At 42.0% G+C, this 27439-nt stretch overlaps 1 protein-coding gene across 10 annotated transcripts in view; it reads right to left on the bottom strand.

Moving 5' to 3' along the window:
- LOC130709379 (uncharacterized) overlaps nucleotides 1–27439 on the bottom strand; it is a 133352-nt gene that overhangs the window by 72341 nt on the left and 33572 nt on the right. For all 10 annotated transcript variants that reach the window (XR_009009916.1, XR_009009907.1, XR_009009909.1 and 7 more), the window contains exon 7: nucleotides 6418–6508. The gene's annotated coding sequence lies outside the window, so the exon portion shown is untranslated. The remainder of the gene's footprint in view (nucleotides 1–6417; nucleotides 6509–27439) is intronic.

The raw sequence follows: 27439 nt of genomic DNA, 5'->3' as shown, positions 1-27439 counted from the left end.
TAATTCTATAATATCAAGTATCTAGTTAGTGTTCAACTTTTCCTGATTGTCTTATTTATAAATGTTTTTGTAACTGTTTATTTGTTCAAATTAGAATCCAAATATGGTCTACACATCACAATTGTTTGATACATCTCTTAAGTCTCTTTTAACATATAGACCCCTTCCTTTTTTTTATATGATTTTTTTAATCTTAGTTAATTTCTAAGGAGGATATGGAGGTATCTTTATTTTGAAGGTTTCTTCTACAAAAAAGATGAAAATAGAGAAAAGGTTGAAAGTTAGGCAAAAGAGCCAATAGAGGATTATAAACTTCTTCAAGTGTTTGACTGAGAATTGGACCTGATGATTTTTTTACTTATTTAGTAAGTAATCACATTCTCCTGTGTGTGTGTGTGTGTGTGTGTCTGTGTGTCTGTGTGTGTGGTGTATTTATTCTGCCAATGTTCCATGTTCATCTTTGAATTTCTTTTTCCATTTTGACTAAGTTAGTGTAGAAATGTCACATATTTATCAAGAAGTCTTGCGAGCTACTCAATTATTTTTTGGATAAACTCCTTCCTTTTCATTCCCTTAATAATTCCTTGATTGTTTATGGAATTATGTCTTTAACTCAGTCTGTTGTTTAAAACCTGTCATACTCGGATCCCAACTTTATAGCCTATCTCTCACACTTCTCCCCCATATGATTCTTTAGTCAAATTAGCCTATCAACCAACCATAAATATTTCCATGTGTTTTTCTCCCTCTCACCCTTGCTAACATAATTCTTCCCCAATATAAAATGCCTCCCACCAGTGCAGTTACCTAATCCAATTCCAATTCCTGTCCCTAGGAGGCATTTTCCTGGCATATTTAACTCATGATATTCTTTCTCTCTCTTCCTATAGTACGTATTTTCTGCTTTCTTGTGACATTTGCCATACTCTGCCTGGTATTTTGACTTAATTATTTATATGTTATGCCTTAGTATCCTAACGAGATGCAAGTATGCTCCTTATATTCTCCATGGAGTTTAGACATAAGAACAACTATCTTATGTCTATTGTGTTAATAAAAATTGATTTCATATGAGGCTCAGAAAAGGCCCTACTTGAGCTCTAGACTTTCTGTATAAGTAACAACATCACCTTCACACAAATATGTATTTTGGCACTACCCTTTTCAGAGGAACATGCTAAGTGTCTGTGGCATGGAGAGGTATGAAATGTGCTCCCTGCTCTCAAGATGCAAAGGTTAAAATAAAGATCTGTCCATCAATTTATCTATCTGTTGACACAGATACAGATCTGTCCATCTATTTATATATCTGTTGACACAGATACAGATCTGTCCATCTATTTATCTATCTGTTGACACAGACACATACACACACACACCACAATATAACTGCCAAATCAGTGAGACAGAAAATAGAATGTCATTAAGAGCACAGATTTTGGAGGCATACCTGACATACTTCATTCATTGAATGACCTTGTGTGATTTATTTGCTTAGTCTTTCTACTTATACTTTATTGATTAGGTTAGTCTATTTCTTCATCTGTAAATGAGGATGATAACGACACTTAAATAAGTTATATTTTCAGAATTAAATGGAATATTTTAAGTGAAGTGCTTAATACAGTACATAGGTAGATACTCCTGTTATTACTGACAAGAGTTATACAGTTCAGAGAAACCAAAGATTGTTGTGTGCCAGGGGTAGTCAGGTATGTTCACAGGTACAAGAATGTGATTTATAAGAAAAAATATTTTTTGGTTATTCAGAAAATATGTATTTGGTCTTCATCCATGGTTCCTGGCTCACAGCTCCCAAAACCCTGATAATATCCTAAGTAATGAGGACCACAAAGATGTCTTTTGTTATATTAATGAGCTAACTTTGGGACACCACCTAAGGATGGGGGCTGGAGGTTGAATCAATTGCTAATGGCAGTTGATTTAAGTAATCATGACTATGTAATAAAGCCTCCATAAAACCCTGAAAAGATGGGACTCAGAGAGCTTCTGTATTGGTGAACACGTGGAGGTGCAGGGAGAGTGGCGCCTGGAGAGGGCATGGAAGCTCTGTGTCCCTCCCACACACTTTGCCCTCTGCATCTCTTCCATTTGGCTGTTCCCCAGTTAGATCCTTTTACAATGAATCTAGTAAGTAAAATATTTCTCTGATTTCTGTGAGCTGCTCTAGCAAATTATTTGAACCCAAGGAGGGGGCTGTGGGAAACTCTGATTTATAGCCAGTTGGTTAGAAATGCAGGTAACAACCTAAACTTGAGACTGGCTTCTGAAGTCCAAGGAGGAGGTTGTTGGAACCTCTAATCTATAGCCAGTCAGTCAGAAGCACAGGTGATAACCTGGGCTTGTGACTGGCATCTGAAGTGGGTATTGGGGGAAGAAGTCTGGTAGGACTGAACACTTAACTTGTGGGGTCTGACACTATCTCTGGGTAGATAGTGTCAGAATTGAGTTAAATTATAAGACACCCAGCTAGTGTCTGAAGAATTGCTTGTTGGAAGTATGGGGACCACCCCCACCCCCCATTTAAATTGGGTCCAAGAACATCACAAAGAACAAAGAAGGAGGGAACTGAATTAGATGGGGAGGAGGATCAAAGGGATGGTCAGGAGAAAAGACTGCGTATACAGACGTGGGAACACGGGGCAGATGGGAGAATGCTTTCTGAGCATGAATTTTCAATGAGAAAATCCAGGAAAAAGTTTCAGTGAGAAAATCCCAGGGTTACTATATGGCTTTAATCTTTTATTTATAGAAGATGCAAAATTATGAAAGTTTTTCCAGTCCCAATAAGGAATCTTCCCTAAAATCTCTTTCCTTAAAATTATCTGTATTTACCAATGTATGAAAATTCTCCAACAAGGTTTCATTAACTTTGATATAATGTCTTTAATATGGACTAATTCTTATTTCATTATCCAAGTAATTTTAAAAAAGTTTTCTAAGATTCTCTTCTATAAAAATTCAAAAACACAGAGTACTCTTGGGATTGGTGGATAAGGAGGTGCTTGAGGATTCTGGATTTGCACAGCCCTTGTAAGTTTGCATAGAACAATGTCTCTTGATCACAAATGTTTCTTTAATAACTTCAGTTAAAAAAAAAGACTCCTCAGTTGCTGACTCTAAGCTTTATTACGGGAGGTCCTCCATGGTCCCCAAGTAGCCGATTCTCTCAACTGAGGCAGCATATTGCCAAGAGGAAACTTGGAGGATCAACTCGGGAATGGGGGGCCGCGGGGGGACAGAACTAGTCATTCCTGCAAGAAACACTGGAACCAGTTTCTACCAACCCACCAAAAAAATGACTTCAAAGGCAACGTGGTATCACAGGAAGGGCTTGTTTTTGTGTTTGTTTGTTTTTAGTTCATTAGGCCTCACTTAAAATTCTGATTCCACAATGCACTTGCGCTGGGATCTTGAACAACACTCATAACCTCTGCAAGTTTCAGTATAGTAAGTTTATGTGATTACCTTCATCTGTAATATCCCTGTGTTGCAATCTTAATTAATTAAGATTACTTCATCTTAATCTTAATCTCAAGTTCAGGTCAAAGACTAGTTCCTCTGTGACTTCTCCTCTGAACTGATTCAAAAGCCTTCTCTCCTGTCCTCATTTGGCTTCTCTTCTCTTATGGAATCTCATAAGAACTTCTATGACCTCTTTGGGTTTTTGTTGTTGTTGTTGTCTGTTGTTTGTTTTTTAATTGAAATATAGTTGATTTACAATGTCGTGTCAGTTTCAGGTGTACAGCACAGTGATTCCGTTTTCAGATTCTTTTCCCTTATAAGTTATTACAAAATATTGAGTAGAGTTCCCTGTGCCATAGAGGAGATCCTCGTTGTATCTATTCTATGCCTTCTTTGAATGACCGTAGCACTTGTTGTCTGTATCATTTTTATGCCTGTTATGGCTTTGTGACTGAACATGAAAATTTTCTATTTGTTCATGTCCTGGCCCTTCCTTAAAAATGTGTTCATTTATCTATTTCATATTTATTGACTACATCTTAGACACTGTGTTAACGGCTGGTTCTAGATGTTAGTAAGATATAGACCTTCCTGCTCAGAAGGTCACAGTATTTGTGGGAAAACAAAAAAATGAACCTATGTCTCAAAGAGCTTTGTACTTCCCAAAGAGAACACACCTAGTAGGTACAATAAATATATGTATCATATGTAAATGTATAAATAGTTAATGGGATTAAAAACTAGAGATAACTGCTTTTCAATTCTGAGGAAATGATGATTATATTTCACCAGGAGCTCAATACCACTCTGAGAATGAGGGCTTAACCCCCGACCTGACTCACTGCATTGCTTTCCTATATAAAAATACACAAGTCTGTACATACGCTCTAGAAAAAGGCTTATCTGGCATGAATTTCAGATAGCAAGAAGAAAAATTCAAGAGGTTCAGAGAAGTATCCAGAAGCTCAGATGATTGTCTGGCACTAATACAACTTGCTTGACAGGAAAATGGAGCTGTAAATCTCACAAAATTAGATGATCTTTTAAGAATTTCAAAACCTCTTGCTATTAATTGGAAATCCTAGAAGAAAAGCTTCTTTTAAAATGTACTGATAATATGCTTTACAGCCTAATATTCAGCAGCCTATATTTTGGCTAAGTGAGCGTCAGGAAAGAAGGAAACTTGTGGTTTAGTTCCATTTACTCTGGAACTTCTGGTCAAAACATCTACTTCTGTGCTCAGCCATCTTGTCATCTGTAAAATGGAGGCAACTCTAAGAAAACATAGTTACAGAGATGTTGCACAGCTTCATGTGTCATTGTCTTCATTTGTTTCAGAAAACCAATCACATCTAAGCTACGACTGAAAGAGTGCAATGTTATTTGGGGTCATCTAGTGCAGCTCTGTCAAAGTAAAGAAAAGGACAGGGGCCTAGAATAACTATAATTTTCCCAAGAGGACACAATTATTTTATGGTAAATCTGGGACAAGAACCCTGATCTCTTTGATCCCATTCCATTGTTCTTTCGTTGGGTTCTGAACAACCCAGTGAAAGAAAGAGAAATAAAACTCCTATGTGCTATGTCACTGGTACAGGACTTGGCAAGATTGGAATTGGAGCACTACATATTAAGAGGTATCTGGGAAATTCTTCAAACTAATTGAGATATATACCAGGTACATAGAAAACAGTATGTTTTCTGAAGATGATTTTGTGGTATGAACAGAACTGTTAACTGAAGGTGTGTGTGTGTGCTGCAGTTCCAAACAGGATGGGTGAATTCTTGTTTTCTGGCACCTTGAAGACTCCACCCCAACATACACATTAAAATAAAATTAACATTTCAACTGGGTCATATTTAATTCTACATGCTCTTGTAAGTCAGCAAAATATTCCATATATCATTTAAGTTGTCACTTACTTTCTAACTTGATTTTTAATTTCTAAAAGTCTTTCCAAACACAAAACAGAGGCTGGAAAATGGTATATGGGAAGCTGCAGAGATGAAATAAGCGTATTTCATTCAGCATAAAGATGAATATCCAAACAACTTCTTCAGAGCCGAAAGTGTCCAAATCCACTATCTTCATTTTGTAGTCAAGGCTTCCGGAAGAATATGCTAATGGATCCTTAATTACCCAAATGCCCCATATCTGTTTCAGTAAGTATCATTATATATTATGGAAATTTTTCTCAGTGACAGAGAAAGACATCCTGGCTGGACATCCCCCTGCCCATGACACAGAGATGATGGTCTCAAGCTACCTTGAAGGCGTTGGAGCCCACTTTATCCGTTACTAATATTAATGGAGGACAAAACCTAATATTCTGTTTGCTCTGTATTTGTTAAATCACTTCTTCCCTTCATTAAAATGGATGGCCCATAATTGAGTCTGTAGTGTGTGTATCATTGGAAACTGAACAAACTTTTGTTGGTTTTATTAATGTCATAGGTTTCTAGGGAGGGTCTACTCAATAACTAAGTCTAGTTTCACAGTTACAAATAAATTATAATGTAACTTTGAATAAACTAAGTTCATCATAAAGGAAGGATACTGATAGTTGCTACTACCCCTTCACTGAGGGGCTCTTGTAAAGCACTAAATAAAGTAACAGAGGTGTATATGCATGCATATATTTTCAATGATATTTGTACACACTTAAAAAGAACTCTACAGAATGCATTATAAAACTCTTGATGCTGTGTGTCCCTAGTTCCCAGCTCTCTCATTAAACCTACTTAAATGAACAAAATCGTATCTATTAGGATAGCTATCAGAGTACTCCAAATACTACTTCTTGCAATACACTGTCCCAAACATTTGCCTTCCTCTTCCCATTAGTCCTCAATTCAGAAACCCCGGAGATTTGTTCATTAATTTATGAACATATTTCTTCATTCAGCCAAGAAAATTGATTGATCCCTTACCAAATTTCAGGCACCATTCTTCAGTATCTTTCATAGGCATGTTCAGGAAACACAGCAGTGATCAACACAGATGAATATAGCCTCTCTCGAGCTGAGGGGGGAGACAAAAGTAAAGAAGCAAATATAAAATCATAAGTATAAATATGTAAATAGAAATTAAATAAATGGATAGAATAACTAGTGTATCAGGTAAGTGCTGGAGAAAAACAGCAAGCAAGGAAGGGAGATGGAGATTGTTAGCTGGTAGGAGGAGGCTGCGATCTGAAACTAAGTGATCAATGAGGGCTTTCTGGGGAAGATAAAATTTAAGAGGGAGCAAGGAGTATACCTGGGAAGTGAATAGTACAAGCAGAGGGAACAGTCAGATGGAAAACCAATGAGGCAAGAGTAGGCTTGGAGTATCCAAGGAGCAGAAAGGATGTCAGTGTGTGGGAAACAGAGGGAGCAAAGTGGAGAGGAGAAGGAAACAGTCAGAGAGGAAACAGAGGCCCAGATTTCTAGGGCTGTGGAGGCACTTTGAGGACTTTGCTTTTCCTGTGAAGAAGCCATTGAAGAGACTTGAGTGACATGATCTGACTTATGTTTTAACAGGATCTCTCTGGATGCCATGTTGATTAGAGACTGTAGGAGAATAAGGACAAGCCCCAGAAGACCAACAGTTTATTCAAAGAAGTGATTTACTCAAACATGGTCCCCCTCCTCAGTGAGGACGCAGAGCCGGGATCGGCAAATACTGGCCACAAATCGTATCAAATCATAATGGTTCTCACGTTTAGAAAGGTTGTTGAAGAAGAAAGGGGAGGAGAAGCTACAGAAACTGTATATGGCCCACAAAGCCTAAGACATTTAAAATCCAGAAAATGCTTTCCAACACCTGATGGAAGGCATCTGGCTGGTAGGAGGTCCTCAGCAAAATTTGGAAGAGGAATACATGAGTCAATTAGTTCCTGAAAACATTGTAAAGTGATAGGTGTCAAGAAACATTTATGCCTTCACCCTTAACCTTCACAAATGATGCCATTTCCATTCAGCTATTGAAAAATATATTCTGGCTTTCAACACAATAAACCAGAAGGCATTTTCTCACATAAGCAAGGTCGTAAACAACTGTCAGCTAAAGTTGAAATAGCAACAAATCAAATAATAACACAAAACATTTTTATAGATTTTTAAACCTTACAAAGCATTTTCATGTTCATTATCTAATTTAATCCTCAAACCAACTCCATGAGATAGTTATTATTTTCCCATTAGAAATGACTACATATTCAATCCTTAGTGATTGCTCAAGAAAAGCTGAAATCTTGAGTGTTACATCTATTAATGCTAAGGTTGGGTTTTTTTCTGATGGGAACATTGGATGCTAAAATCCACAGGGATTTTCAGCTCAAGATGGCAGACTAGGAAACCTTTACTTTCTGTTCCTCCTGAAACCATATTTAAATAAAACTGTAGAAATACCAAAATTAAGCAACCAATAAAAGCCAAGACATTGTGGAAGTCATCAACCACAGAAAGATTTCAACACATTTTGAGAAGGCAAACAATGAAATGGAGGAGCCATGAATAAAATCATTAAGAAAAGACTACCCTAAGTAGGGTCTGCACAAAGCCAGTCAGCTTTTGCTGAGCTCTGGTTATAGTCAAGGGCAGAGGAAAGAAGAGGGGCTGAAAACAAGGAGACAAAAATCATTTTAGGAACAAAAGTTCATTTAATGAGCTCCAGGGAACACTCAGCCTGCTGCCATACAAACTCATGAATTACAATGGATTGTTGGTAAGCAAGACAAGAAAACAGGGAACAAACAAAACAAACAAAAATCAGGACATTGTTTCTTACTGAACTCTTCTCAAATGAGAACAAGGAATTACGGTTCAATACCACAGCTGTAAATCATTTCTGCTCCTGGAGAGGTTAGAAAGGGCTTATAATATTTACCCCTTTTTTTCAGACAGAATTTAGGTCTGAGCAAAACCTTTTGTGTCCTCAAACCTCAAAGTTTATTGGGGATGGAAGTCCAAATTAGCTGTCACATGTCATAAAAAGAATCTCATGGGCAGAGGGTCAAACTAATTTTGGAATATATGAATTATGCCCAGTGTTATTTTCAATAGATTTTAAACTAAAATATATAAATAAATTTTTACTCATCTATATGACTCTGGGTTCCGAAACTTCTACATGTCACATGCGTGATACAGAACACACAATGTCAGCCCCAGGAGAGAGAAAACACTCCAATGAAGCAAACCAAAGAAACAAGTTTCAAACAAGGCAAAGTGATGTGTAGACCAGGATTTTTCAATTCTTTCCTGTCATGCTGAAGCTTCCAGCTCCTGAATAACAACACATGTTTCCCTTGCCCTAGACACCCAAGAGTATGTCTCCTCTCTTGGGCATAAGAATCGCTAGAGTTACATATGTGTAGTAAACAGTGGACCCAGCTGGCATACTCACAATGACCAAATTGTGTTGATCGTACTTTAAACCAATACGTCGCTCCACGATGAAGTTGCAATAAATGATATATTTGCTTTCCAGACATGAATGAGATGCCTTACTGGATATACTCCAGGAAGGCCAGAGAAACTGGAATAACTTACTGGTGAATTTCTTTCCGGATAGCCCATGATTTATCTAGAATATAAGCTTTACATATCTGGATCCTTCAAACTAGACCAAAGGGAAAATCTGGGCTGCAAGCCTCAATTAGAAATGTGGGGTGCTGCTATGCAGACAACTGGTGCTCCCTGACCTGTATCTTCTGAGACTAGAACCCAGTGTGGTGGATGAGCAATTCACGCGTTGAACAAAAGAAGACCTCCTACAGGGCAGTGTATGTGTTCATCACACGTATGGCACTTAGGGCTAAGTACCATAAGGGCCACAAGAAAAAAAAAAAAAAAGGAACACAGGAAGCATATATGATAAGGAGGCGCCACAGTCCAGAGCACGAGCTCTGGAATCACACAGGCTTGCTTCGAATGCCGGCTAAGCCACTACCATCTGTATACCCTGAAGAACAGTCGAAGGTTTAAATGTTGTTTTACCAAATTTCGAAAAAGAAGTGAAGAAAGAACCTATCTGCCAGGAAGGGGCATCGTGGGGTGCAGCATCCAGTCGGGTCAGGGCTCTGCATCCCCTGCTCAGAAACCTTCGCCACCTGGCTCATGGTGATGCTGGCAGCTGAGCAGCCCTGGAGAAGGTGCTCCCGTCATCAGGCCTCGCAGAGAAGCTGGGGAGGTCCCTGGAGGAGGCGGGCCACAGCCTGGCAAGCTCTGGGTGCCTCCTGCACTCAGCTCTGAACAGGCTCTGGCCCCTGGGCCCCTTGTGAGGGAAGGGCTGGCCGATACATACACAGGGCTGAGGGGCCTGCAGAGCCGGTGCCCAGGCAGGGCGAGCTCTGCAGGAGAAGGCTTCCACAGTCCCCAACAGTCTCCGCATGGTGGCCCATCCGGTGCCAAACACCTGCCACCCACAGCGAGAAGTCCCAGCCACTAGAAAGTCCAGAAGGGGTCGGGCTCTGGGGCCCCGCCCTTTGCCCTTGGGCTGGGATTTCTCCACGGGCTGGGCTGGCATGCGCCCCCCGCCCCACCCTCTGCCCCGCCCACCCTTTCTCTGTGACGGGGACAATGGACATGTCACAAGCGCCAGGCTGAGCCATCCAGTGTCCAGTGCGTGCTAGACCTTGAGAGGAGGTGAAGCTAAGGAGAAGCTCTCCCAGTTTCACTCTGTTCTCGGATCGCTTGGCGCACAACCGGTCCTACATGGGCAATTTACTGTGTAAATTTCGTACCTGGCTCCGCCACCGCCGCCGGCCTCGCCGCCCGCTCCGCCGTGGGGCCCCGGTGGGCTGTCACCCGCTGGTTTTGCCTTCCTGGGAGGTTGCCACATCTGACCGGGACCACCCTGCTGCTCCAGCGCCTGCCATCTGCCCCGAGCAGGGAGTCAACGTCAGGAAGCCGGTACCATCCAGTCACCTCCCACTGAGGAGACGGGGGCTGGGGAAAACAGGGGCAGAATGCAAAATGACAGCCTGGGAAGGAGGTGAGAAGAGGGAGGTGAAGGTCCCATCCCATGCCGTGCTGTCCTCTGCCCCAACCGCATGCTGCTCCCTGCTGCTGGAGAGGCCAACAAAAAAAGTGCTGGGTGAAGACCACCGGCCCAAATCACCAGGCTCACCGATGTCTGGGAAGGAGCAGCAGCGTGAAGAGTCTTCACGCATCCCAACAAGAAGCTCCTCTTCCCTGCTATCTACCAGCAGTAGGCCCTGGAAGCGGAAGATTCCCCTGCCGCTTTTTCTGCCGCTGCCAAGGCTGAGGTCGCCCCCGTCGGGGAACGAGGCACTGACATGGGATCGAGGGGAGCTGCCCCCTCCTCCTAAGCTTCTGTGCTTAGCTGCTGCCAAAAACCCAGGCACCTTGGAGAAGAACATTCAGTGTCGCTGGAAAAAGATCCCCAAGAATATAAGGAAGGTCCAGCCACCGTCCCATGAAAAAGAACCCCCAAAACCCATCTGTGTAGATTCTACCCCTCCTTTATACTTACCTACCCCTCTTCCAGTCCCTACCATCAATCCCCCTATTGTAACTGGGCAGCCCATGACTTCTGTGGCAATCCCTTCCACCAGCATGGTCACGGCATCTGGAAGTTTGACCTTGCAGCCTAGTGTCTACACGGACACTACTGCCCCTTCCCAAGCTGTCATTGTTAGGTCTCCCCCAGGTTTCAGGGTGGAGCAGAGGCACCCTGCAGGGGTACCAGTGTCCATCACCCCACCTGTGCCGATGGTCCCCTGCACCACCCCAATTTTTAACCATCCCTTTGGCCCCCAAACCAACCCTCAGCCCATATTTGGGACCTCTGATGGGCAGCAGAGGGCCTCTCTCCCTGGTGCTCCTGTTTTCTCCAGACGCCCATTTACAGCTTCGGCTCCTGTTTTCCCCAGCCCCCGATTTACGGCTTCGGCCGTCACCGGTGCTTCAGCAGGCAGCAGCTCTGACACTGTACCTATGGACACCACACCTCCTTCCCAGGCTGTCATTTTCCATTCGGCTACTGTTTTCCCCAGTCCCCCATTTAAGACTTCGGCTGTCACCGGTGTTTCAGCAGGCAGCAGCTCTGACACTGTACCTATGGACACCACACCTCCTTCCCAGGCTGTCATTTACCATTCGGCTCCTGCTTTCCCCAGCCCCCCATTTACGGCTTCGGCCGTCACCAGTGCTTCAGCAGGCAGCAGCTCTGACACTGTACCTATGGACACTACACCTCCTTCCCAGGCTGTCATTTACCATTCGGCTCCTGTTTTCCCCAGCCCCCCATTTACGGCTTCGGCCGTCACCAGTGCTTCAGCAGGCAGCAGCTCTGACACTGTACCTATGGACACTACACCTCCTTCCCAGGCTGTCATTTACCATTCGGCTCCTGCTTTCCCCAGCCCCCCATTTACGGCTTCGGCCGTCACCGGTGCTTCAGCAGGCAGCAGCTCTGGCACTGTACCTATGGACACCACACCTCCTTCCCAGGCTGTCATTTGCCAGTCTGCCCCTGTCTCCAGGCAGAAGCAATAGGCATTTCACAGGGCTGTTCCTAGTTCTGGGAACACACCACCCAGTGGTAGCAATGCCTCAGCCCATGCCTCGACTCATTTACCTGCAACGCCGGCCAACAGATAGACCAACACTTCAAGCTTCCTTAGACCCAGGTCTCCCGTCTCAGGCCACATTGGGGGCCAACGATGGGCAGAGGCCTAACGATAATTTTCTATTGGGAAACCCAGCAGCCTCAGCACAAGATAAAGTCCTAGTCGCTCCTGCAGCCTAGCCACCGCGAGTCAGCATCATGCAGTCAGCTTTGCCAGCTTCCCTATTCGCCACCACCAGCAACACGCAGCCGGCCTTTGGCGACAACCCAGGCATTCTCCCCAGGGCTGTGTCCATTGCTACTGGCTTTGGACTTGCCACCAGGATGCCCAGTACTGGGGACAGTAGCTCGCTCTTTGCCGACACCACACCGGGCCCACTGTTCAGGGGACCTGCAGCCCCTACGGCCGGTGGGAGCCTTGGAGTCGGTGTGTCAGCCCCAGGCCTCACTCATTCAGAGGCATCCAGACCTCTTAACTTTGGGGCAGGACTAAGTGGGGCACTCAGCACCGCTTCTGTTCCTACTTTGGGCCAGACAACCTGCCATCTACCTGACCACGGCAAGGCTGCTGCAGTAGGAGGGGCAGGTCCCAGCTCAGCATTTGGGAACATACCTGATTCCACCTTAAATCCAAATACCTGGGGCCTACCTGGGCTGAATACAGGTGCTACGGTGATGGCAGGGGACAACACCATCCCCACGATGGGAGGCCCTAGTGTTTCCACTTGCCATCACTGCACACAGGGCCCAACTGGACGTAGAAAATCTACTTTTAAAAGTTCCATCACCAAGGAGAAGAAATCTGTGTCAATGGACATGTCAGTTTCCACCCTCCATCAGAGCACACCACATCTGTTGGAGTTGCAAGTGTGCTTACCACCCGTGGGTTTCAACACACTTCTAGTTCTACCTTATTTCCAAACACAAGGGGCCCACCTGCCCACAATCCAGGTGGTGGCCATCTAGGAGGGAACAACATCATGCCCATGACTGGAGGACCTGCTATTCCCGCTTACAACTGGGACCCACCTGGCCAATACACAGGTGGTGCGGATGGAGGGCACAACATCTCACCGGTGCTGGGAGGCCCTGTGTCAATAACTGCCATCAGACTTGGAACCCATCTGTGCAGAGAACGGGGGGTGGGGCATGGGGGACAGCACCACACCTGCTGTGACTGGATACACTTCTGGTGCCACATTCATGCAAAGCACCTGAGGCCCCCCCTGGTCAAAACCCAGGTGGTACCATGGGGGACAGCAGCATCCATATTTAGAGAGGAAGCTCTACTCTCAGAAAGAACACTAGGGTCCCCGAGTCAGGACACCCCTCTGACTTAGACGAGCCAGCATTGTGTTTGGAGGCTCCTGGTCAGGGCAGCTGTGCCTGTGCTCACAGGAGTCTGGCAGCCTCATAACCTGCCCAGGGCTTCATAGGAGCCATCAGCTAATTCCTTTCTTCTATGAAGAAACGCAACAAATGAAGAGCAGATCTTATTCTGCAAACTGTGTGTCACCATGAATGGACTTTGCCTCACTGGAAAGCGGCTCAGCCCCTTTAAGTGAAACTTAACCTCCTCTCTTCCTACAGCAAGCCGGAGGACCACACCTCAGGGGTGTGCAAGAGTGTGTGTGTGTGTGTGTGTGTGTGTGTGTGTGTGTGTGTGTGTGTGTTGGAGGGTGAGGAGCATATGAGCTCACTTCAGAACTACACCAGATTTGAGAAGCTCCAGTTAGGAGAATGGAAGAGAGCTGGCTGTATCATCCTCTGTGCCATCCCTGGCTTGACTGTTAACTTGGCGGACCCAAGCTCCTGGCCAGTTTTCCCTAGACTTGGAACTGGCAGGATGCCCACTGCTGTTTTCAGATGCTTCCCCTCCCCCTATGCATTTGCCTCAATGGGCCCTTCTCTTTCCCAGCTTTATGTACATATATGTATGTCAGTAAAACCTTGTTCATATTAATCTGCTTCTGTTTATGTGTCTTTACTCACTGACTCAGCTGTAGAGGAAGAACTGACATATGTGAGTGGTGATGTGTGAGCCAGACTTAAGACACCAAAATTTTGTGTCCCAGGGACTGGGATGTGGAATTAGGCACACATTATGGCTGCATGTGCTGACTCCTGAAATCTGTTTTCAGTGTAATGAGTGACAATCAGGAGGAACTAAGGTCCAGAGGAGGGAGAGATGGGGTGACTCACCCTGGCTTCTCTATATGTCTCTCTGTCCCCTCACCACTCCGACCACACTGGAGGCTAGAGAATCCCTGATGTGTGATAAGGAACCACACTTAATGATTGTACTTTTCAAAAATGTTGAAATGTCTTTTGGGGCATCTTTTATTCAATTGAGACTTAGACCAGTCATCTTCATATATTCCCTTTACACCCAGAGAGGACAGATTTGGCATCCAGGTCCATGTGTCTAGAGAAACAAAGGAAGAGTTCATACCTGCTCTGTAATTATTGAAAATTTAAGTTGACCTCAAAGGTACCATGTTGCTTAAAATAGCAGAAAAGATCCTCTTTAATAACTGGCTTGGCTCTGAGCTAACCCACTAAAATATCAAATCACAAGAGTGACAATTGTGCCCAGTTCTGGCTGGCCCTAGAGTTCTACTGGGCCTCCACTAGGTTTAATAATGGCAAAATTCCTGAGTCTGTGCAGCCTATCTTCCAGTTGGAAGGGAGAACAGAAACCCATGTACATTAACTGGTAGGTTCGCCAGGAATAAATGCTATGGAGATTAAGCAGTATATGGTGAGGTGAGATTGTGGGCAGAGAGGAGCAAGGCTTTCAACGTAAACGGTAGACAGGATAAGTCTTACTGGGAAGGTGGAATTTGAACAGTCTAGAGGGAGGCAGATGAGTCAGACGTCTGAGGAAAAAGCATTCCAGATCATGGGAATAACCTCTGCAAGGCCCAGAGGAAGGATGCCAGTGTCCTCAGGGAAGAATTAGTAAATAATGTGGCTGGAATAGAGTCAGCAAGTAGGAGGGAGGGAAGGAGGAAAGGAGGACAGAGGAGATGTGTGTAGAATTCCCTGCATCACCATTTATTGACTGAGTGATCACAGTTAATTCAACCTTCAAGTGTTTCAGTGAACTCAGTGCTTTTCCTATGGCCTATTGACCTCTCAAGAGTTTTGGAAGGATAAAATAATGTAGGGAAGTGACTTATAAGCCACTGTTACTGTTCTATACATAAGGATAGATGGATAGACAGGTAGATATAGATAGACAGATACATAGATAGATAGATACATAGACAGATAGAGAGATAGAGAGAGAGAGAGATAGATAGAGAGATAGACAGAGAGATGGAGAGATAGACAGATAGATAGATAGACACACAGATAGACAGATACACAGATAGATAGAGAGAGAGATAGATAGATAGATAGATAGGTAGAGATAGATAGAGAGATAGATAGATGGAGAGATAGAGAGATAGAGACATAGATAGAGAGATAGATATAGATAGATACATAGACAGATAGATACAGAGATAGAGAGATAGAGAGAGAGATAGATAGATACATAGATAGATAGATAGATAGATAGATATAGATAGATAGATAGATAGATAGATAGATAAATAGAGTTAAGGACTGAATTTCTGTGCCCCCCCCAACCAAATTCATATGTTGAAACCCTATCCTCTTATGTATGATGAAATTAGGAGGTGGAGCCTTCAGGAGGTAATTAGGTTTAGAAGAGGTCATGAGGGTGAAGCTGCCATGATGTGATTAGCTCTTATAAGAAGAGGAAGATCCACCAGAGCTTTCCCTCTCCACCATGTGAAGAGACAGCAAGAAGGTGGCCCTCTACAAGCCAAAAAAGGAGGACTCACCAGGAACTGGATTTGCCTTGATCTTGGACTTCCCAGACTCCAGAACTGTGTGAAACGTCTGTTGTTCAAGACACTCAGTCTATGATATTTTGTTATAGCAGCCTAAGCAGACTGATACAGATAGGTAAACAGGGAGATAATGATTGATAGATGATAGATAGATAGATAGATAGATAGATAGATAGATAGATAGATAGACATACATTCATACTCACTTCAGTGACAGATGGAGATACTGCACATATATGTATGCTTAATGAATTCCTTCTAAAGCTTTCACTTGGCAATTCAAATGGGAGATCCCCTTTTTAAAGGGAGCATAAAAGTGCTTACTTTTATGAAGTACACAGGTGGAAAAATATAACAGCCTAAAAATGCACAGCACTGAGCCTAGTGCAACATTTATGAGATTAGACCTGTAAAAACAAAGAACACCATCACAGAGAGGCTTCCAGACTCCTCCAGGCACCCAGGCGCCTGATTCATTTACTCTAAGTTGTTTGTTACGGTTCCAGAGGATCAAAACTCCTGCTCCCGAACCTTTTCTGTTCTGTTCTTTTTTAGATTCCATATATACGTGTTAGCATATGGTATTTGTTTTTCTCCTTCTGACTTATTTCACTCTGTATGACAGACTCTAGGTCCATCCACCTCTCTACAAATAACTTTTTCTTTTTATGGCTGAGTAATATTCCATTGTATATATGTGCCACATCTTCTTTATCCATTCATCTGTCGATGGACACTTAGGTTGCTTCCATGTCCTGGCTATTATAAATAGAGCTGCAATGAACACTGTGGTACATGACCCTTTTTGAATCATGGTTTTCTCAGGGTATATGCCCAGTAGTGAGATTGCTGGGGCAGGACAGGAATAAAGACGCAGACGTAGAGAATGGACTTGAGGGCATGGGGAGGGGGAAGGGGAAGCTGGGACAAAGTGAGAGAGTGGCATGGACATATATACACTCCCAAATGTAAAAGAGATAGCTAGTGGGAAGCAGCCGCATAGCACAGGGAGATCAGCTTAGGGCTTTCTGACCACCTAGAGGGGTGGGATAGGGAGGGTGGGAGGGAGACACAAGAGGGAGGGGATATGGGGATATATGTATATGTGTAGCTGATTCACTTTGTTATAAAGGAGAAACTAACACACCATTGTAAAGCAACTATACTCCAATAAAATGTTAAAATAAAAACCAAACTCCTGCTACCTGACTTCAGAGAATCTCCTGCCCTTGTAGTCAGAACTGCCTCCCAGAAGCAGGGTTGATATCCAGGTTGCTTCTAATAGTTCCACACCTTCTCTCTGGGGTGCCTGGCAATATTATCAGGGACAATTTTTCATTTTAAAAACTCATACTTCTTGGCTTGTTATTTTTAAAAAATGGCCTTCAAAGCTGATAAGAACGATCCTGATAAGGAAAGCATTTAACAACTGTATGAGAGATTTAAAGATAATTTTGAATTTCATGTTTTGATGCATTTACACAGTTGAAGCTATTTCTAAATAAATTAAAGTATTTTTAATGAAAATAATACATGAACATGATAGCAACTCAAATAATACTGAAATTCAACCCGTCTAACCCCAGTTCCCCTCTCCAGAGACAGGTTTTCGCTACTTCAGTGTCACCCCCATAATTCTAAACATTATGTTTATCCTGCTATATCCATTTTAGATCCATTTTAACACCCTGACATGAAGGAGGAAGATAAACCCCTACCCCCACTACTACTCATCACTCTTCTTTTCCAATACATCATATTCATGTCATTACTCATGCTGCTTCTCTTTTGTAACTTCATGGAGTTTTGCTAGCTTTATTGATGGGAGAAGTGGTAGCACAGTAGCTAAAAGCACTGGATCTGGACATGGACCACATGGCTTGGAAGCTTTCTTCCTCAGTTAATTAGCTCTGCAATCCTGAGTAATTCATATAACCTTCCTGGGCCTCTGTTTCCTCACCTGTAAACAGAGGAAATGGATGATACCCATCGCACGGAGTTGCTCATGACGATGCAAATAATAATAAGGCATTTGCAGCCTTTAGTATCCAACACCCAGAAGCTCTCAAGAAATACTAGCTCTAGTATATAGCTATACTCTCAACTTTCTTATGGTATCAACTTTCCCCCTAATCTCATCATTTTCTTTCTGCCTGAGACTATTTGTGTCCCCACAGCTCTCTGTCTTTCCTCTCCCCTTGTACAGCTACCCTTCTGTCAATACCATGTTTGCTTCATTTGTCTGTGCTGATCACATTTACATTTTCTTATGCAATCACAGCAAAGGGTCCTGTGTTTTATCTACAGGTTGACAACAAGGGTTGAAAACCAAGAAGTTATATTAACTATTTAAGTTTTGCTCAGTCCTGGGGACAAGAGTATGGTAGGACTGTATCTTCTTCTCTCTAGGTATGACGCCCCTACTTCTGTCGTTACTATCAATTATTTAAACTCATGCTATATTTTCGTTTGCTTTTGACTTCAACTATTATCTTCTCCCAAGATTTCATTACTTTTCCTAAAATTTGACCCACCTTCTTCTTTTTTTCTCCCTGCACTATTTGCCCGTAATAAATTCTTTTTTAAATTTTCAAATTCAATATTGTTTCCTTGGCTGGGTCCCATCCTGTGCCAGAACGCTTGTCCCTCCCCTACTCAGTTTGGAAGCTGTAAGACCAAAGTAAGGATAAGATCTTAAAAGAAAGGGGACCAACTTGCTTTTAGGCTAGGCCGGAAATAATGACTAATTACTAACTATGGAAAATGCGTAATTCTGGCCCCATCATCCTAATTTCCTTGCTTTGTGGGACAGCTAACAATCTCGATTTCAACTGGCACTCCAGGTTATTATGAGGCAGGTAGTCCTTATTCCATATTGAGCCAAATACTGCTCTAGCCCATCAGTGAGATCTCACCAAGGGGGGGCCTCATGTATCTTGTAAGATTAAAAATTTGGTAAGGCACTGCAGGCTAAAACTCTGATTAGTAATAAGCAGGGTATTTTCCCTGCATATGTCTCTCAAGAATTAGAAGGTGGCTTGGGGAAGATTTGAGAATTTCAGACTTTCTTGTCCTAAATATTTTCTTTTTAGAGATCTAGAAACAGCCCTTGACTGTTATGAGACTGCCCAGGCCCTCCCTGAGCCAGTCACTGCCGTGAACCCAGGTTGATGTGATGTAGTGAGGCTGCCTGACCAGCAGTTCATACTTTACCTGAGACAGACCTGGGCGAGGTCCTCTCAGCAGTCCCAGGACAGGAACTTTCCCTAATTATTGAGAGACACATGCAGGGAAAATACCCTGCTTATTACTAACCAGAGTTTTAGCCTGAAGTAGTGCCATACAAAATTTTTAATCTTACAAGACACATGAGGCCCTTGGTGAGATCTCACTGATGGCCTAGACCAGTGTATTTGGCTCAATATGGAATAAGGACTACCTGCTTCAGAATTACCTGGAGTACTGGTTGAAATCCAGATGGTTTTCAGATGCCCCTCCCAGGTAGGAAAACCAAGGCTCGGAGAATCCCACAGGTGCTAAGTGGTAGAGCCATAATACGCATCTCCTGGATTTCTCCAAGGCTGAGGGGCTGGGAGAGACAGAAAGACCAAACCAAACAAAACCACTCTTGAAAAGTTGTCTCTCTGAGGTAAATAGTACTTTTGCCTTAAATTCACGCTAAGTTGGAGATCAGAGAGTTTCTTAGAAGTAGGTTTTCACAAGACAGAGGACAAATGAAAGTTTATGTCTACAGATATGGGGATTGGTTGGGGTTGGGGGGGACATTGAGATAAAGGGTTCAAAACACGAGCTCCAGCAATTTCTAGTTTGCTACAGGACTCGCCCAGGCTGTTGTATAGAAACTTGGAAACACTGACTGTGGTGAAATATCTAAGCTAGCCACGTGAACAATCTCTCAAAAATACTTTTCTGTTTCCCTTGAAACACGATTTTATTGATTTCACCAAATAAATATTTCAAAGTTATGACAGAAAGTTGAGCAACTTATATGCTTGGAATTGCATTTATTATTCTTAACAAGCACAACTGTAGTGCTTAGACTATAACAAGTACTATTCTAAGTGCTTAGCAAATATTAACTCACTTAATCCTCATAATGGCAACCCTATAGGTAGGTATTATTCATAATATTCACCTTTTTTGGAGGAAACTGAGACCCAGAGAGGATGAATAGCTTGTCTAATGTCACACAGTAAGTAGGTGGCAAAAACCCAGGATTAAAACCAGACCGTCTAGACTTTCATCACTTTGCTCTGTCCCCTTATTATAAGTTGTGTTTAGGGAAGCGACTAAATTGACAAGACTCTGAATTAAAAGGAGAAGGGAGAAATGAGAAAATGAGTGATCCTAGAAACTAGACAGGATTTAGGCCCAGAAATTTCTGGTGATGTGACCCGGAAGAACAAGAACTTGGTTGGAATATTAACTTGGGGTAGTATCTGAATCCATTGAGAAATGGTTTTGTTTTCTTTAAAATTTAGAAAGGCCAGTTGGATGAAGATTAATGAAAAAAAAAAAAAAAGTAGAAAGGAAAAGAAGAAGGTGCCTTAAGTGAGACATAACCTCTTCCCTCTAAGTACTAGGGGTGGGCATCCTGTGGGAAAGGATGGAGCTCTCTCTACAGGTTTGTCACAAGGATGAACAAGGAGAAACATGGCAACCATTGTACTGGTTTCGATGATCCCTCAAAATCAAGGCTTCAGTTTCCAAGAACGACCTACGGTAGCATACCTACTGTGTGTCAGACATGCCACTAAGTGTGTTTCCAGTCACACATTTTAATTGGAGAAATAGTTCCTATGAGGTACGCATTAGTTCCCTATGGCTGCTGTAGCAAATTACTGCAAATGTGCTTGCTTAAAACAAAACACACTTATTTTCTTATGATTCTGCAAGACAGAGGTCCAAAACCAGTTTCCCTGGGCTGAAACCAGGCGTTGACAGGGCCATCCATCCTCCTTCTAGAAGCTCTAAGGGAGAATCTGTTTCATTGCCAGCATTCCTTGATTTCTGGCCACGTCAATCCAACCCCAGTTTCATCATCACATTCTCTTTGGAGTAAAAACTCCCTCTGCCTCTCTCTTATGAGAACACCAGTGGTTACAGTTGGGCCCATCCAGGTAGTCCAGCAGAATCTCCCCATCCCAAGACCCTTACTTTCATCCCATTGGCAAAGTCCCTTCTGCCGTTTAAGGTGACATTCACAGGTTCTGGGGATTAGAATGTGGCTATTTGGGGGCAACGGTATTATTCAGTCTACTACAAGGTAGATACTATCATCTTTCTCAGATGCAGGAAATGAAGTTTAGGGAAGTAATTTGTCTCAGGTCTACAATTTCCAGAGTAGAGATTGAAATTCTGCCAGTGAGACTTTAGGACACACCCTAAACAACTTTAATCTGTGTCCTTAACTACTGCATAATCCTCGGTTAAGAGTCACACTTAGGTATCAAGACACAATTGAATACAACACTATGTACTGTCTCCTCTTTCACTTTATTTGCCTGGTGTATTCATGAATCTTGCCCAGAGCAGAAGAGTTCAGAAAATTGTTATGCAGGTTTACTAAGAGAAAGCATTTACTGTTTGATGTGCACGGAGTAACGGAAGGCTTTTTAAAATAAAATATGCCACCAAATAGTGTTATCGCCATTTTACGTATTTAAACAACCAGACAACAACAACGAAAATCTACAGATGCAAAGGTGTCAGGGACATGTCTAAAGGCAACCTGCCAGAAAAAGGGCTGGAACCAGATGCCAGATGCCCAGGCCTGAATTCTTCCTATCCACTCCTGATTAAGCACCTGTTCAGAGGGCTTGTGGCTCATCACCCAACACCTGAGTCTTTATATCCCAGCTTCAAGGCGGAAATTACCTGAGGGATCACAGATATTGTACTAATCACTACTTCGTAATCTGCTATCCCCATCCTTTGTGGGACAGAACTGGGGCACTTCTAAAATCCTTTTCTGCTTGAGAAAGAGCAGAGCAGCCTTTGCTCCTCTGACTGTGACCTACTGTGCTTTGCAAAGGTGATTTGGCAAGTGCAGCTGCAAACCCATCTCCAGTATCACACATCTATGGAAAATTCCAGTCAGGTTTTAGACCCAGTCGCAGTACATTTTCCTGAGGATCAGTAATGATTTGCTGAGGATCAGTAATGCTCTCTGTATGCTGGCTGACAAGGCCATGACCTCTGCGCTTACTATACTCCATTTGTCAGCTCCGCTCTGACACAGTTGTCCGCGGGATTCCTTAGGAATATTGGAGGCATTTAGGCACAATTTCAGGGGCTGCTCTTGCCTGTTTCCTCTCATTTCTTAATCAACATTTCCCAGTTGAGACTATAAATAATTCAACTTGGGTGGGTTATCAGAGGCATTCTTCCCTACTCTACTCCATTTGAATCTCTGTGCTCTTTAAGTTTCACATACGTGGCATCACATATTTCCCATCATCGCTATTTTCAACAGTCAGGGCTACAAAGGTAATTGGCACGTTCATTAGCCTTTCCATTTCTTTCCCTCTTGATAGTTTAAGAGTGATTTGCTAAAGACTGTGCGTTTCGATGTTTTGCAAAGCTCAGTGGTACAGAGACAATATTGGAATTCTGCCCTGGAGAAACAGACATTCTGTTAATTGTTCTCTTTCTCTTATAGAACAGAAAAGAGATTCATCTATCACACAGTTACTCAAGGTTTCTCTACTTGCATTGCCAAGTATCTGGATAAGACTGGTAATACTCCACATTTTCTGTTGGAAGGTACTTTGCATTCCATAAAATTAAATCCACACCATATGAGAACTTTAGTCTAACCTCTCATCTATTGATTCATGAGGTTTGGCTCACTGAGAGTTCCCCTCCCATACTATTGTGCAGAAAAGGAGTTGTTGGCCAAAACTATGGTCAAATGTTTATATTACATTTCCCAGTTTGTCAGTTATTTTTATGTTTGGGTTGCCTTTTGCCGTGAAGAATTCTTTAATTTTTATGAAGTCAAATCAACTCTCCTTTTTCTTTATGATATCTCAGTTTCATGTTCTGCTTAGGGACAGACTTCCTCATAACAGGAGTATGATTTCTCATCCTATTTTACATTCTTCTAGGTATTTGTTTCTTGCAATGGAATATTACCAAATGTATGCTACACATGCAGTCCTCGCTCTGAACAGTTTACCCATGCATGAATTTCAGTTGCCATGATTTAGTTAAACAATCCCAGGACCACAACAAAACAATCAAATTTCAGTTACTGCCATATTAACTGTGAGCAAGGGCATAAAGTACAAACTTCACAGCTAGTTCTTAACTCCACAAATCACCCGGGATATAACAGATGTGTATCATGGTCAGTGAACAATCAGGTCCCTTCTTTCAAAGTCTGTAGGTGATTGGTCATTGTGCATGTTACTCAGTTCACATACAGACAGCAAAATCCATGTATTGCTTAGAATAGACCATTTAATCTTCAAGTTGGAATTTTCCAGCTTTGTTTTTGTTATTGATTTCCAATTTGACCTCACTGCAGTCTGAGAACAGACTTTATATGATTTCTGATGTTTCAAATTTATTAGAGCGTGTTTTATGGCCCAGAATGTGTTCTTAGTGTATACTTCATGTGAGCTTGAGACAATGTGTATTCTGCTGTTGTTGGATGAAGTAGTCTGCAGATGTTTATTCTATCCGTTTGGTCGACGGTGTTGTTGAATTCAGCTTTGTCTGTACTGATTTTCTGCCTGATGGATTTGTCCATTTATGATAGAGGGGTGTAGAAATCTCCAACTATGATAGTGGATTTATCTCTTTCTCCTTGCAGTTCTATCAGTTGTTGTGTCACGAATTTTGATGCTTCGGTGTTAGGCACATAAACATTAAGAAATTGTTGGGCTTCCCTGGTGGCGCAGTGGTTGAGAGTCTGCCTGCCAATGCAGGGGACGCGGGTTCGAGCCCTGGTCTGGGAAGATCCCACATGCCGCGGAGCAACTCGGCCCGTGAGCCACAATTACTGAGCCTGCGCGTCTGGAGCCTGTGCTCCGCAGCAAGAGAGGCCGCGATAGTGAGAGGCCCGCGCACCGCGATGAAGATTGGTCCCCCACTTGCCGCAACTGTAGAAAGCCCTCGCATAGAAACGAAGAACCAACACAGCCATTAAAAAAAAAAAAAAAAAAAGAATTGTTATGTCTTCTTGGAGAGTTGACCCCTTTATCATTATGGAATGATAATGCCCTCTTTGTGCCTGATAATTGTCTCTGCTCTTAACTCTGCTTGGCCTGAAATTGATACAGCTTCTCAAACTTTCTTTTAATTAGTGTTAGCATGATGTAGCTTTCTCCAACCCTTTACTTTTAAGCTGTATGTGCCTTCATACTTAAAGTAGATTTCTTATATTTGGATCTTATTTATCGATCCTCTGTGACAATCTCTGTCTTTTAATTGGTGTATTTATACCATTGGTATTTAAAATGATTATTGATATCATTGACTTAATATCTACCATATTTGTTACTATTTCATATTTATTGCCATTGTTCTTTGTTCCTTTTTTACATTCCACTCTTTTTCTGCCATTTCTGGTTTTAATCAAGCATTTTATATGATTCACTTTTCTCTTCCTTGAAAATCCAGACACGATGTACTGGTGAAATTCACTGTAGTACATAGTCCTTTAGTGATGTGGTGTTATAGAAGCATTGCATAGTCTTATGATTAGGTCTCAGTCTGGTAATGAGCATGTACTCCTCAGCTATGAATGTCACAAGTGCCTCTCAGTATTTTCCCTCACCTTAGGTGAAACACAATGGCTGGCAGGGGTCAGAGTAGGATATTTCCCTTCCCCCAGGTCAGTTAGGTTCTGACAAAACCCCATAGGTTAGGCCTCTGGTAAAACAGTTTCTCCTGAGGGCAGGCCTTATGAAGCATAGCAGAATGCTCTGGTGTATTTCAAAATTGCTCCTTTCACCCTCCCCCTGCCAGAATTCCAAGGGGATTTTCCTTTGACCTTCACCTGCTAGTCACAACCTGGTAGAGCTCAAGAGACAAAACTCACAAAAGGATAGGGGCTTCCCTGGAGTTTTTTACCTCACAGACTTTTCTACACAAGCCTCCAGCAATCCGTCAAATACAGTTCAGGTTTTCCTACCTCACTATTGCTTTCCACAGAGATTTCTGCTCTTGGGTTTCTGTTCCGGTAAGTTGTTATTCTCTGTATCTGCCATCTGCCTCTCCAATCTGGGGCACGGTGATTTTTCCTGTCACCTCACTTCTCTAATGAATCTAAGAAGAATTGTTGATTTTTCAGTGTGTTCGGATATTTACCTTTGAGGACAGAGTGGCCACTTCCAAGCTCCTTCCATGCTGGACTCAAAACTAGAAGTCTCATAAGTTTTTTACAATGGAATAAAACATGTTAATTCTCAATATTTCTAATGTTTTAGGTTGCACTGTATTAACTAAATCGAAGGTTTACTAATTTTTTAAGTCTATCTGTAACTTTACAACCAACAAGAAAGTTTCTAGTGTTTTTGTCAGAAAAATTTTAAGGTCATAGAACAATAATACTTTCCCCATCCATCATTAAGATCAACTTTGCACAGTTCAGCTTGGATGATCATTTTTGTAGTTCCACAGTGAGGACAGCCTGTACTTTACTTACCCTATATTTTATTTCTCATATATACATGGGTTCATATTCTGCTTTAATAATATACTGGTGTACTGTTATAGCTTATTAGATTATTTTAAACTACTGAAATTTGGAGTGTGTTCTGATATTCGGTACGGACATTTCTTTCCTCGTTCCAACTTTCCCCTACTTTAAAAAATCTGCTTTATGGTGATAAATCCCTCTTGATCATGATGACTTTTTAAAAATATCTTGCTGGAATCTTTTTGCTAATATGGGGTAGAACTTAAGATCTTAAAAGAAATGTACTTCTAGTTACTTTTTAGGTAAATTTTCCATATCTGCTTTTTGTATTAGGACTCTTCTAGCTTTTTTAATACATTGGAAAATGACTGATGTCTTTCTAAGGTGTATATCTTTGATTATATTTTCTATTTTCATAAAGCTACTTGTATTCTCTACTCAAAATAGGAGTAAATATTGGCTGCATATAACTTATCAGTAATCAGCCATTTTGTCCAGATTTTCAAATGTGTTGGTATAAAGCTAGCATAGTATTCTTTTGTAATTTAAAAAAAAATTCTCTGTGTTTTATAACTAGTCCCATCTCTATCATACTTGTCAAATATTGCTTATTTTACTGGTCTTTCTAAAGGACAACGTTTTGGTTTTATTTGTCAAGTTTACTGCTTTTCTTCCCTATTTTTGACTTTTCTCTTGATTAATTTTGTCCTTCCACTCTTTTGGATTTACCTTGTTCTTTTTGTATGTCTACTGTCCATTTCCTGTAGCTTCAAGAGCCATTTTCAACAACTCAACGAGCTCTGCCGGCTGTGTCATGGCCACTTCATCATATGCCATTAAAACTTAATCTCATACACTGGGTGAAGACTCAGCAGTCTTATTTTGCTTTCAAAATTGTTCTATGGCCTTGGATCCTTCTTCATCTCCTAAATTACCACTATGATCAGGGAAAATTCTACTGGGCCTCACGCTGCTTATAAGGCTTGCCTTTCCTGCAGTTTAATAATAAAAGAAAAAACATTTCCACCCTTTTTTTTGATGTCGACCGAAAATTTAGCAACACTTCTTTGCCCTGTATTCAAATCCTGAAATATAAGCAAGCCTTCATGCATACGGGCTCACTGAAATGTCATAATTTTAAACTATGTATGACCTTGAACAATGTCCTTTCCAAATACTCCATGCTCCCCCTTTCTTCCTAGGTGTTCAGACTTTTTCATTCCTACAACATCTTTTATTTACACATGGTCAATTTGTGTCATAAGCTCTTCCTCCCTCCCACTTCTGAGTATATATCCAAAGGAAACATCATCATTATCTGAAGAGATATCTCTACTCCCATGTTCATTGTAGCATTATTCACAAGAGCCAAGGTATGGAAACAATCTAAGTGTCCATAGTAGATTATTGGATAAGGGAAATATGGTATATATATGCAATGGAATATTATTCAACCTTAAAAAAGAGGAAAATCCTATCATTTAAGACAACATGGATAAAACTGGAGGACACTATGCTAAGTGAAATTAGACAAAGACAAATAGTGCATGATGTCACTTATATGTGGACTCTAAAAAGGGAACTAAATAAATCAACTCTTCTTCCCTGGACATTTTCCTCAGCAGAAGCTAGCAGCCTCTACTGTGAGTCTCATCTTTTTTTTATTGTTTGTACCAGATCACAACGCCAGGGAACCTATGTATTTACAGGTGTATATCTAGATTATAGTGTACCGTTGTTCGTTTTCTTTGCAATTCATTCCTTCCAGTTCTGGCATCAGAACCTCATTTTTCCTTTGGAGAAGTCCTTGTGATTCAGGTAGGCAGTGTGTCTCCTCCCTAG

Source organism: Balaenoptera acutorostrata, chromosome 1 (genome assembly GCF_949987535.1).
Source record: "Balaenoptera acutorostrata chromosome 1, mBalAcu1.1, whole genome shotgun sequence".
Classification (NCBI taxonomy): Eukaryota; Metazoa; Chordata; class Mammalia; order Artiodactyla; family Balaenopteridae; genus Balaenoptera; species Balaenoptera acutorostrata.
Note: the sequence above shows the minus strand (reverse complement) of the source record. Positions and strands in the feature narration are given on the sequence as shown.